Here is a 12,270-nt window from a genome sequence, read left to right on the forward strand (position 1 = left end):
TTCAAATTTTACAAATCATTTGAGAGTGCATTAAGGTTTTTACATTGTCTAACTCACCTTATTGAGAAGTATTTCATTGTACAAAAAATTCATTCCATATATCATTTGTATTTACGGTTCAGATTGTGAATCGTGGTGAGGTAGCTATGCCTCATGTGGAAGCAATGGATTGTAAAGAGGTAGCTATGCCTCTTGTGGAAGCAACGGATTGTAAAGAGATAGTTACGCCTCGTGTCGGTAGCGGATTGTAAAAGGAAGCTTCACCTTGATAAGAAGTGGATTGTAACGGGAAGCTTCGTCCCAGTTTTAAAGAGCAGATAGTGGAATCCTTGAGTAGTTTGCCTAAGGCGAGGGTGTAAGCGGGAGTTGCCGAACCTCGTTAAAAACTTTGTGTTTGCACTCCCTCTTCCCTACTCTATTTAATTTCTGTACTTTACTTTCCGCACTTGTATGCTTATGTTCAATTTGTACTGAATGTTATAATTATTTTAAATATTTGCATACATTATTATTTGTGGAATTCATGCTTGTTTAGGAAAATTTTAGGTTGTGTTATACTGATTGTAGAATTAAAATAGAAAGAAATTGACCTAAAAAAAATTTTTAAATACCCAATTCACCCTCCTCTTGGGAATACACCATAACTCTCAATAGATATTTTAAATTTCTTACAAAACATAAGATACTCACAAAACAAGGATATTCCATAACCACTTTTTACTTAAGTAATCTCTAAATTCTTATGAGAATCCAATTTCATGGGCAAATGCATCCCTCCCATCATTATAACTTTCTAATATTCCATATGATGATGATGATGATGATGATTATTATTATTATTATTATTATCTAATAGAATTTAATAGAATACTATTTATTGATAATAATTATTATTTGTTTATTTTCATAGTTATGATTAGTACCATAAAATATTACTAAATTATTATTGAAATTATTATTATCATAGACTTTATTCTTCTTCTTTGTTGTTGTTATTATGATATTGTTATCATTAATTTTTTAAATAGTGGCAATTAAATTACTTTTCTTCTAGTGGTAAAAAAAAAAAAAACAATTTGGTTAAAATAGGATGGGGGAATAGTGAATATATATAATTTTAAATAGAAACATTATGTAAATAATTTTTTTCATAATTGCAGGACAACAATTATGAGAAATACTTATAGTGAACAACTCTTTTTGTCCACAAGATATCATATCAATTAAGGATGTAAAGGACCCCAGGTTCAGGTGGTAGTGCGGGTTGTGAGAGTATCTCTCACGAGGTCAGGTGTTCAAACCCTTCCGGGTTCGTTTCCGCTCCTAAATTCCTAAAATTAACCTCTTTTTGGAGTTATGGGATCGGCTTCAAGGGGCGCAGGATTAGTCATGTGGACCATAAAATGGACACGTGGAAATTCAGTGCGTAATTAAAAAAAAAAAAAAAAAATTAAGGATGTAAAGGTACTTAGGTTGAAGGATATTCCATCCAAATTTTATAGTTTCTAAATAAATTTGGAATAGTCAAGGGGGGATGGATGTTGCATTTCAATCAGATAATGCTCAATGCCACAAGTAAACGTGGAAACCCAGTAATTAAATAATGGGAAAAGGAAGAGAATAAGCGTGCCAATTTCACCATCTTGATTTGTCTATGACCCAAATTGTTTATCTCCCAAGGGGGTGAAATCAAGGTGCACACGCAGCTTCGTTGCCCTGCTCCATCTTCCTTTTGTAATGCATAAAAAGTCAAAAAAAGAAAGGGGATATATTTAATGCTTACTCGCCGCAGTCTAATTTGTACAAATGAGACTCATCACCAACTATTATTAAGTTCAACTTTTTAATATTCATTATTAAAGTGTTTAGGTCCATTCTTTTGGTAATTTAATGAAAGGGTGACATTTTGAGGGTATTCGAAGAGAGTCTAGACTTTTTAATTTAAATTCGAATACTAAATTTCTTTGTAAAGGGGTTAGAGAGGAGGCAAAGGTAGGTGAAATTTGTTGTGCACAATTGACCCTCTGATACTAATTGTTGGTTGCGAATGCACAGCGGAAACTCTCACACAAATTCAAATCAGACACGGAACAAGCAATGCAATCACTCAATGATGAACTATACTAAAAAAGCAATTATTCAACAATGAGAATAAACGAAAACAACGATCTAAAACACAAGATTTATGTGGTTCGATAATTTACCTACGTCCACGAGAGCAGCAACTGAATTTTCATTATTACCAATATCAAGCTTGCAATTTGGATTTCAAACTATGATTATATACGAACCCTATGCGTATAGGAACCTTAAAACCTATCTAAATCATCCCTGTAACAATCCCCGGAGGAAAATCCTTCAATCCCCCTAATTTACTGATCTCCGAACTCAAATTCATTAATTTGTGCCGAGCAAAATTGTCAAAGATTTAGGCCAAATCTTCGACAATTTGAAGTCGAGAAGAATTCTCCTACACACTGCCTGAAACTATCGACAGTTACAGCTCAAACCGTCGACGATTACCCCTCTATTTTGAAACCATCGAGCAAGCCGTCGCCGGTTTCCATCTTGCAGACTTCTCACTTGTTCTTCGCTTTATGATGCTTTTCTAGTGCATGCGTTCCACTCAAAATATGAGCCAAAAAATCAACAATCTCCACCTTGACAAATATTTACCACTTAGGAAATCTGAAAGCATAACCGCTACTCCACTTGAGATAGTAGATTGGGGTTGTTCCCCATCTAACATTTGGAGACGTTGATCAAGTCCAAGCAATTCTTGAACTTGTCCATTGTGACCGACTTTGTTAGCATATAGTCGTATTATCAGACGTATGGACTTTATCAAGTAGAAGTTCTCCTGAAGCAATCAGTTCCTTAACCATGTGATACCGCACATCAATGTGCTTCGTCCTCGCATGGTATACCTGATTCTTTGCCAAGTAGATGACACTCTAACTATCACAGTACAGCCGAACTCCACCTTGCTAGACACCCAACTCCCTGACCAATTGCGTAAGCCACAATGCTTCCTTGGCAACCTCAACCACTGCCATGTACTCCGACTCAGTAGTAGATAAAGTTATGAGTGACTGCATCATAGACCTCCAACAAATAGGTCCTCCCACAAGGGTAATTACGTACCTTGTGGTAGACCTCATGTCATCCACGTCTCTTGCCTAGTCAGCATCCACATACTCTACCATTGATGGATTACTCTATTGTCTACTGAACATGATGTTGTATTCGGTTGTACCCCTCAAGTAACTTAGAATCCACATGATTGCATCCTAATGATGTCGACTCGGATTCCAAGCTATAGTGAACCCACCATATTCACTATGGCCGACCACGATGAAGAACCAAAGCCCCTTAAGGATTTATTCTCCCATCACCACCAATCTGCCATCCTCCATTGTGTTGCCTAACACTACGACAACCCACTTTGAACTAAAGCCCCAAATCATCACTCTTTTACCAACTTTCTATGGGCTCGAGCGAGAAGACCCTTACTTGCATGTGAAGGAATTCCTAGACATATGCTTGATGTTCAAATTTCAAAACTTCATGATGAATCGGCTAGGCTTAGGCTCTTTTCCTTTTCACTCAAGGAAAAGGCCAAGGCTTGGCTAAACTCTCTTCCTACTCAGTCCATAACATCTTGGGAAATCATGGTTTCTAAATTCCTAAATAATTTTTTTCCCATGGCTAGGAATAATGCTCTTCATAAAGAAATTGTTGATTTCTCCCAGGAGGAGAATAAACAGTTTTATGAGAGTTGGGACCACTTTAAAAATCTCCTTAGCAAATGTCCTCATCATGGTTTTAAAGTTTGATGATTAGTTCAATATTTCTATAATGGACTCACGTAAGCAAACAGAAGCCTTATTAAATCCATGAACAAAGGGTGTTTTCTTCAGTCAAGTGACACTGATGCTTATGACTTCTTAGAGTCCCTGGCCGAGAGTTCTCAGCAATGGGATTTCTCTAGTTATGCTTGTTCTGCCACCCCTAAAAAGGGTGGTATCTATTATGTCTCAGAGGATGTGGACGTGTGAGTGAAGCTTGATGCCCTAGAATGAAAAGTTCGGCTTTGTCTCTTAGAAAGTCCATGGAATCCAATTTTGCAAGGCAAGGTGTCACTCCTCCTTCTACTCAAGATGTTTGTTCAGTTTGTTTTGATCCTTCCCATGGTTCCCATTGTTGCCCCTATGCTTACCAGGCATATGATGCACAGGCCAGCGTTGTGCACAACTTTCATGGGCAGGGTATAAACACTTATGGAAATTTTATGGGAACACTTATCATCATGGGTTGAAGTTCACCCAAATTTCTCTTGGAGACCTCCCGTGCAATCTCAGATCAGTGTCGGGGGGTGTCCTAAAACGCCTACGTCTCAATTTCTACCTACACAACATATTCCTCCTCCCCCGCCTATTCTTGTGAAAGCTCCTTAGGAAGAGGCATTAGAGAAGTTCCAACAAACCACACAATAGTTCATGCAAAGCACCCCTCAAGCTATAAATGAGAATAAGAAAGCTATGCAAGAGGTGAAGGCGTTGGTCTAGCTACATTCTCATTCCATTACACAACTTGAGCATCCAATTGAACAATTGGCCACACAAGTTTGTGAAAGGGAGTCAGGTAAATTTCCTAGTCAACCCGTTCCCAACCCTAAGGGGTAGTACATGACCGAGGCATCTCCTTCTTCCTTCCAGGAGCAAGGTCATGTCAAGTCCATTATTACCCTTAGGAGCAGGAAGCGAGTTGACAACCATGTACAACTCCTTGATGATACTTATGAAGAGGATACACCTCATAGTGATAGTCCACCTTCTACACAGCCCCCTCGGGATAAGAATCCACCTATTAGAGATTTCACTCCTAGGGCTCATTTTCCTCAAAGATTGAACTTAGCTATGAAAAAAAACTAGGATGAGATAAGAGAAATCTTTAAATCTATGCGAATCAATCTTCCTTTTCTTGATGCCATACATCAAATATCTTCTTATGCCAAGTTCCTGAAGGACCTTTGTGTAATGCCCTCATATTTCTACCATTATATATATATATGCCAGAACCTCACAATCATGTAATACACATGTGCAGCGGAAACATAACATCCAAGCCGGAATACAATACCAGACTTCTAGTGCTATCATATATACATAATTCGCTCTCCAAAATATTACTACAAAACCAGGTGTACATAACATTTCTACATACAAAAATAACCCTCACTAGTACTTTCAAAACTGTCTACACCCCTCTCCAAAGCACTAGGCACGATTCTCCCAAGGTCCTGAAATGTTAGAATAAATATCAAGATGAGACACCTCTCAGTAAGACGTGATAGGTTATTATCAATGTGTGGCAATATGAGTTTTAATATAATAAACTCATTTATTTAATTGATAATTCAACTGAGAAAATGTTTAAAACTGTACTTATATATATATATATATATATATATATATATATAATTGATAAAACAGTCTTTTCTCAAAACATGTACAAGCTTAGAAAAATGTCTCCATGTAAATAAACAACACATACTCCATTAAGAACCTTCCCCGTAGGGTATCACTGGCTAATGTCATGCTTCCCCCCATGACAAGGTTGTGCGGCCTGAAGGCTGGACTTAACTGAGGCTGGCCACCGTCAGGTTAAGTCAACTTCCATATATGTCTGTAGTACGATTGGCCTACCACAACTGGTCCGGACATAGGGCGGTCAACAACTCTACGTAGGCCCAATCGACTGTCAACACCTACACTACCATCTCAGGTCAGTGTGGTTGCACTCACTCCTTTAACATTGTAGCAACAGTACCGTGCTCTTCACATCAATCGTCCACCAGGGTTCTTAATTCATATATACTGTCATTTACACAGTATTACATAATAACAATATAACGAACTCCTTATATCCTGCCAATGATATATTGGTATATATATAACGACGAATATAACGAACTCCTCATATCCTGCCAACATTATATTCAGCCAACAATATAACGAACTTCCAACGTTATATTGTGGTTCCCATAAAAATCCTAAACATACAATATAACGAACTCCTTATATCCTGTTAACGTTATATTGCAGTTTTCCATAACATTCAAAAAATCAGACAATATAACAAACTCCTCATTTCTTGCCAATGTTATATTTTCATTTTCATATCTAACAATATAACGAACTCCTTATATCCTGCCAACGTGATATTGTGGTTTTCACAACAACGGTATCAAAATTCTATTTTCCATAAGTCAATAAACAACCAGATAAGTCACAGCTCGTATAAAATTCATCATTCTCAGTTCTAGTATAAATCAACAACCAGAAAAACATATCTTAGTATAAAACCATCATTCTCAATTTCAATATAAATCAACAATCCGTTAAAACACATTTTGGTATAAAATTAACATTCTTAGTTTCAGTATAAATCACATATCATAAACGACATTATCTCCATCATATCGTAATTGGTAAAATCATCATATTTATTCAATCCTTAAAAACATCATCCTCATGCCATACAATTTTTGTCTGATAAATTATAATACTATATCCACCAAGAAAAATATACATTTTGCTAAAATATCATTTCCCACATGCTTAGATAAACATAAAAGCATTTATATAATATTCCAAAAAATCCCTAACATAACCTATTCCCCTTACCCGTTTACTGAGAGCGTGCCTGCAATGACTCTAAACAGACACCCACGATGTTCCTACAAATCCTTGCATTCACATGCCTAAACTCAATCAGCTCAACCTCGAAATCATAGTTATTTAGCATTCGTAGGCCAACACACTGCATTAACTAGTTAAATCTCATAACAATAACTTAATCAACTACCTTACCTCAGCTTTGGAATGGTGCACAGGATCCTCAAAACACAATTCTAGCCCGGTTAAACTAACGGGGATCCTCCTTAGGATCTCGTAGCAGCGTTTGATCATCGATTTGAGCTGAAATTGAAAAGAGATCAAAGAAAGAAGGGAGATGATGATCGTGGGTTTTGAGAGAGAAAGAAAGAGATTTAAATTTTGATTTCATAAAATGTCTTTCAGGATCTCCTTTATTCAAGATTGCCAGACAAAACCATTGACAGTTTTCTTGAAACCGTAGATGGTTTGACTTTTTAACCAAACCATTTTTACCTGTTGGCCTAACATGGCTTACTAATTTTGTTTTGATGATAACAAATAAAAGGTCACTTAACATGTTTTGTTATAAGTGATAAAATTTCAGGAATCAAGTCATTAAGTTAAAGTTCAAATGAATACAAAAGCTGATTACAAGACTCCATGGAAAAGGAATATAAAAGCTTGAAGATTATAAGAGTATGAATATTAAAGAGGACTTGCTAAAAGCTTAGAGAATTTGAAGCTCAAAGTTCAAATGACTCAACAAAGGACAAGCATGAAGACTCCAAGTTTAGAAAGTGTTTTAATGTCTTAAGAGAGTCTCTATGTAAGTACTTCATTCAAATGATAATTTAATTGGATTTGAAGCTCATTAGGAATCTCATTGACTTAGAGACAAGTTAAACAAGTCATGTGATGACCCAAAAAAATATATATATAATTAAAGTACAATAATAATAAAATAATAAAAATGGTCATTAAGTTAATATCAATACAGAAGTGTTTTTTTGTAGGATCCTTGATTCCATGTTTGATGCCTAAGAAAGACCTTGTCTTAGCGAGTGCTCAAAGACCATTGCGGCTCAGTCGCTCCCTGGAGGTCGGCTTGGTTAAAATGGAATTTCATAGGATAAACAGGATAGACACTGTTTGTACATGTAAATAAGTATATATATACATAAAATAGTGTTTTGACAGACATAATTTGTAAAAATACATAATAAGATGATAATAATATAAGTATCATATGTAGGGCCCACAAGACTATGTGGGGTCCACATGAGTCCCGGAGCCACAAGACACTGTTTATATACGTAAATAAGTACATAAAATAATGTTTTGACTGATATAATTTGTAAAAATATATGATAAAATAATAATAATATAAGTATCCTATGCGGAGCCCATAAGACTGTGTGGGGCTCACATGAGTTCCGAAGTCGTGTGGAGGTTTACATGAGTCTCAAAGCTACGTAGGATGTATAAAATTGTATAAGAGTTATTCGAGTTACGTAGGATCCATTCGGGTCTCGAAGTTGTGTGGGGCCCACATGAGTTTTCAAAATTCAAATTTAATTCTTGTTCAAAAATAAATAATAAAATAAATAAATACTAAAAATAGTTTAAAAGTAAAAACAATGATAATAATAATGATAATAATGATTAAGAAAAATAATAAAATAATAAAATAATTAATTACCTAATTAACTAATTAATTAGGTAAGTGATTAATTAAAAATTTATTAATGGGAATGGTGGCAAACACTCCCACATGGCCTCCATTCCCATCCCATACTCAACCCATACCTTGCCCATCCCATGCCCATTCTTTAATTTTTAAAAAATTATAATTTCACCCATCTCCCCACACTTTTGTAAATTTCATTTCTTCCCCAAAATTTTCCTATAAATAAGGAGCTCTCAACCTTCATTTTTCACAACAATATTCCAAGGAAGAGAAGGATTAGTGAGTGAAAGAATTTGTGGTGGAGAGAATTTTTGAATAAGTTCTCAATCACCCACTCTTTCCGATCTCATTTCTTAGAGATAGTTATAGTATTCGTAAGGAAGAAGGTAAGTAAATTTTGATTATGTTAGTTTTTTTTTTATTTAAATTTCATACCCGAATTTATTTTATAAGTAAATTTCAATTATGTTAATTAGTTCTACAAAATTTCCATGAGTTTATTTTTATGCATATTTAATTATACCAATTATATCTTTAATATACTTGCATCTATTTTTGAGTTAAAAAAATTTTCAACATTTATTTCTATTCAAAAATAAAATTATATATATTTTTAACACAAAAATTGTGTGGTATGAGTTTATTTCTACGTTGCATTTTTTTTATGAACATATGAGTAAAGATGAGATTTTCACGATATTATTTTAAATTGCATAAATTATAATAAGATGATTTTAAAACCCCTTATGGCAACGAAAGTTCAAAGTTACAGATACTCGGTACCGCAGCTTAAAGTTAAAACGGATCAGAGTGCACTCACACTGTTTACAGAGTGGTTATTTATGTTAGTGAATTCCTCCTAAGTGCACACCTGGTTCCGGACCAGGACTTAATAAGGAAAATCTCACTTAAAGTTTACGTATATTGATTTAGTTTGGTCGGTTAGCCAGCTAAGTCCAGTCTTCGGACTGTACAACCTAGTCATGGTGGTAAACATGACTTACGGCAAATAGGCCTAAGGGTGGTTTTTATAATATATGTTTATATATATTTAATTACGTGTACAAAGTTATTGATGATTTGAAGGAAAAGTGTAAGTTTACATGAAAATGATCATTTTGGTGCTTAAATGACGATCTAAGGAAAACGTATAAGGAAAAGTATATGTATGTTTATCATTAAATGTTTATACAATTTTAAAGTTAAAAGTTTAATTTAACAGTTATAGTATATAATTATAAAATTTTACTGTTGTAATTGATGACAAAAGTTTTATGTAGAAATTTTTAAATTTATATTTATTCTAAAAGAAAATTTGAAGTTATAGTATTAAATATTGTTTTACGAAATTTTTAAAAAGCTCATTTTGGCCACACACTAATAATAATCTTATTTACTTACTGAGCGTCGTCTCACTCAAATCATATTTTTATTTCAGATAACTCTGAAGAACATGTTGGAAATCAGGCTTAACAAGCATGCGGGTGGGGATAGAAAAATAAAGATTTGTTTAGAAATATTAGTATGATGTCAGATATGTATGCTTGTGTAATTTTTCTTCTTTTGAAATAAATGATTGTAATATGGATAATTAGTGCTCTGGTTTAATAATAATTGAGTTTATTTTGCTTCCGCTGTAAATCAATAGTAAAAAGTTAATATCCCAGATCCCTCGGGGTCAGGGTGTTACAAGTCAAGAACGGAACTTTTATAAATCAATCTAAATATATAAAATACATGCTTAAGAAATTTGACACAGAAAGTAGTAAGCCCATAGGAACTCCCATGAGTACTTCCATAAGAATTGACAAGGATGAAAAAGGAAAACTAGTAGATATGAAATACTATAGAGGTATGATGGAAAGTCTATTATATTTGACTTCTAGTAGACCAAACATAATGTTTAGCGTATGCATGTGTGCACGATTTCAATCTGCTCCTAAAGAATCTCACCAAATAGCTGTGAAAAGAATCCAAAGATATTTTATAGGAACAATTAATTTAGGACTTTGGTATCCTAAGGACACCAAATCTGAAATGATCAGTTATTTGGATGTCGATTACTCAAGATGTAAAATTAATAGAAAAAGTACAAGTGGTACATGCCATTTTCTAGGACGATTTCTAGTATCTTGGTTTTCAAAGAAACAAAAGTTCGTAACTTTATCTACTTTTGAAGCTAACTATGTAGCAGCAGGGAGTTGTTGTGCACAAACATTGTACATGAAACAACAGTTAAAAGACTTTAACTTAGAATAGTTAGTTATTCCAATAAAATGTGATAACACAAGTGCAATAAACATTTCTAAAAATCCAATATCACAGTCAAGAACTAAACATATTGACATAAGACATTATTTCCTAATAGATCGCGTGCAAAAAGAAGATATAATGCTTGAATTTATAAATACAAATGAGCAATGGGCGGAAATTTTCACGAAACCTCTTCCAGAAGAAATATTTATATCAATTAGAAGAGAACTAGGACTTTTACACAATAGGGAAGTGGTTTAGAAAGAATACAAGAAGAGAAAAGGAGAAAAATTAAAAATTCTAGAGAGTCGGGAGACTTAGTCAGTTTTCCCAGTCGACTGACAAGCCCCTGTGTTGCTAAATTTCATTCTGATTGTGAGTCAGGTGATTGAGTCAGAATTCCCAATCGACTGACAAGCCTCTAGGTTGTTGAATTTCATTTTTCCGTCAGTCAAGTGACAGACTTCAAGTGACACAGTCGACTGGATCATCGGGGTTTATAAAATTTTAGCGTGAAAACCCTAAGTTCATTCTTTCCAGTCAACTGGACTCTGTTTCTCCACTCACCTAAAACCTTTCTCTTCTATTCCCTTTGATTCTAGACCCAAAATCCTTCCTCTAAATGATTGAAAATCATCTTACCACTTCTTCTTCTTCGGATTTCTAAAGTTTCTGCTGATATTCATTCACAAATATGCTGAGAACCAAACTGGCTGCCAATCGAGGTTCACCTCCGCCCAAGAAGAAGATAACCTTGATCAATGGCTGGTTACTTCTCAAGGCAAACAAAGGTATCATCTCCATCTTTGAGCAACTGATCCTATATTTGGTAAGATAATCGACACAGCTTTCTTCACCGCCAATTTTCCAAATATTTTATCGATGTTTAGGGCAATGGGTTGGAAAAATCTAGTAGTCTATCAAGCAAAGGGTTAATACCCTAATCTTGTTAAGATTTTCAATGCCAACATGACTCAAAATGATATCAATTCTTTCCACCAAAGTTAGAGGCCATAAAATTATCTTGACTCCTCAAACCTTGCCCCCCCATTTTTTATATTGACCAAGGTGATTTTGAGTGTCCTGCACTTTCTCGTACTTGGATTATGGACCAAGGCTTCACACCTGAGGAATTATTACCTTTGATCATGGTAGAAGCACCCGACCAATTCAGAACCCCTCCAAACTACACTTAACTGAACCTTCAAGCTCAGATTCTTCAAAAAATCATAACCTACAATATCACACCTCAAATCGGATCACATGATTACATGTCCTATGTGGATTGTTTCATTATGTGGTGCCTTTTGAAAGGGAAGAAACTTGACTTGTCTAGTTTGCTTTTAAAATGGATGTGGACAAGGCTGAAAGCTCGTAGGGTTACTCTTCCTTATGGAGGCATCCTCAATTTGTTGTTTTCTCATCTTAGTATCATCAGTCCAAGTGAGCTATTCATAAAAAAAACTCGGTATGATTTGTTCAATTATACAACTTTAAAACATATGGGATATGAGAAGCATGACCAGGGTTAGCTTTTGAGAGGATGAAAACCACCAAGGCTAGCTCCCGAGCAAGCTCCACTTCCTGAACAATAGCCTGATACTCCTTCATGGTTCATGTCATTCCATCATCAGTTCACCACTTTTAGTAATGATGCACGTTCAAGAC

Source organism: Malania oleifera, chromosome 2, assembly GCF_029873635.1.
Source record: "Malania oleifera isolate guangnan ecotype guangnan chromosome 2, ASM2987363v1, whole genome shotgun sequence".
NCBI classification, from domain to species: Eukaryota; Viridiplantae; Streptophyta; class Magnoliopsida; order Santalales; family Ximeniaceae; genus Malania; species Malania oleifera.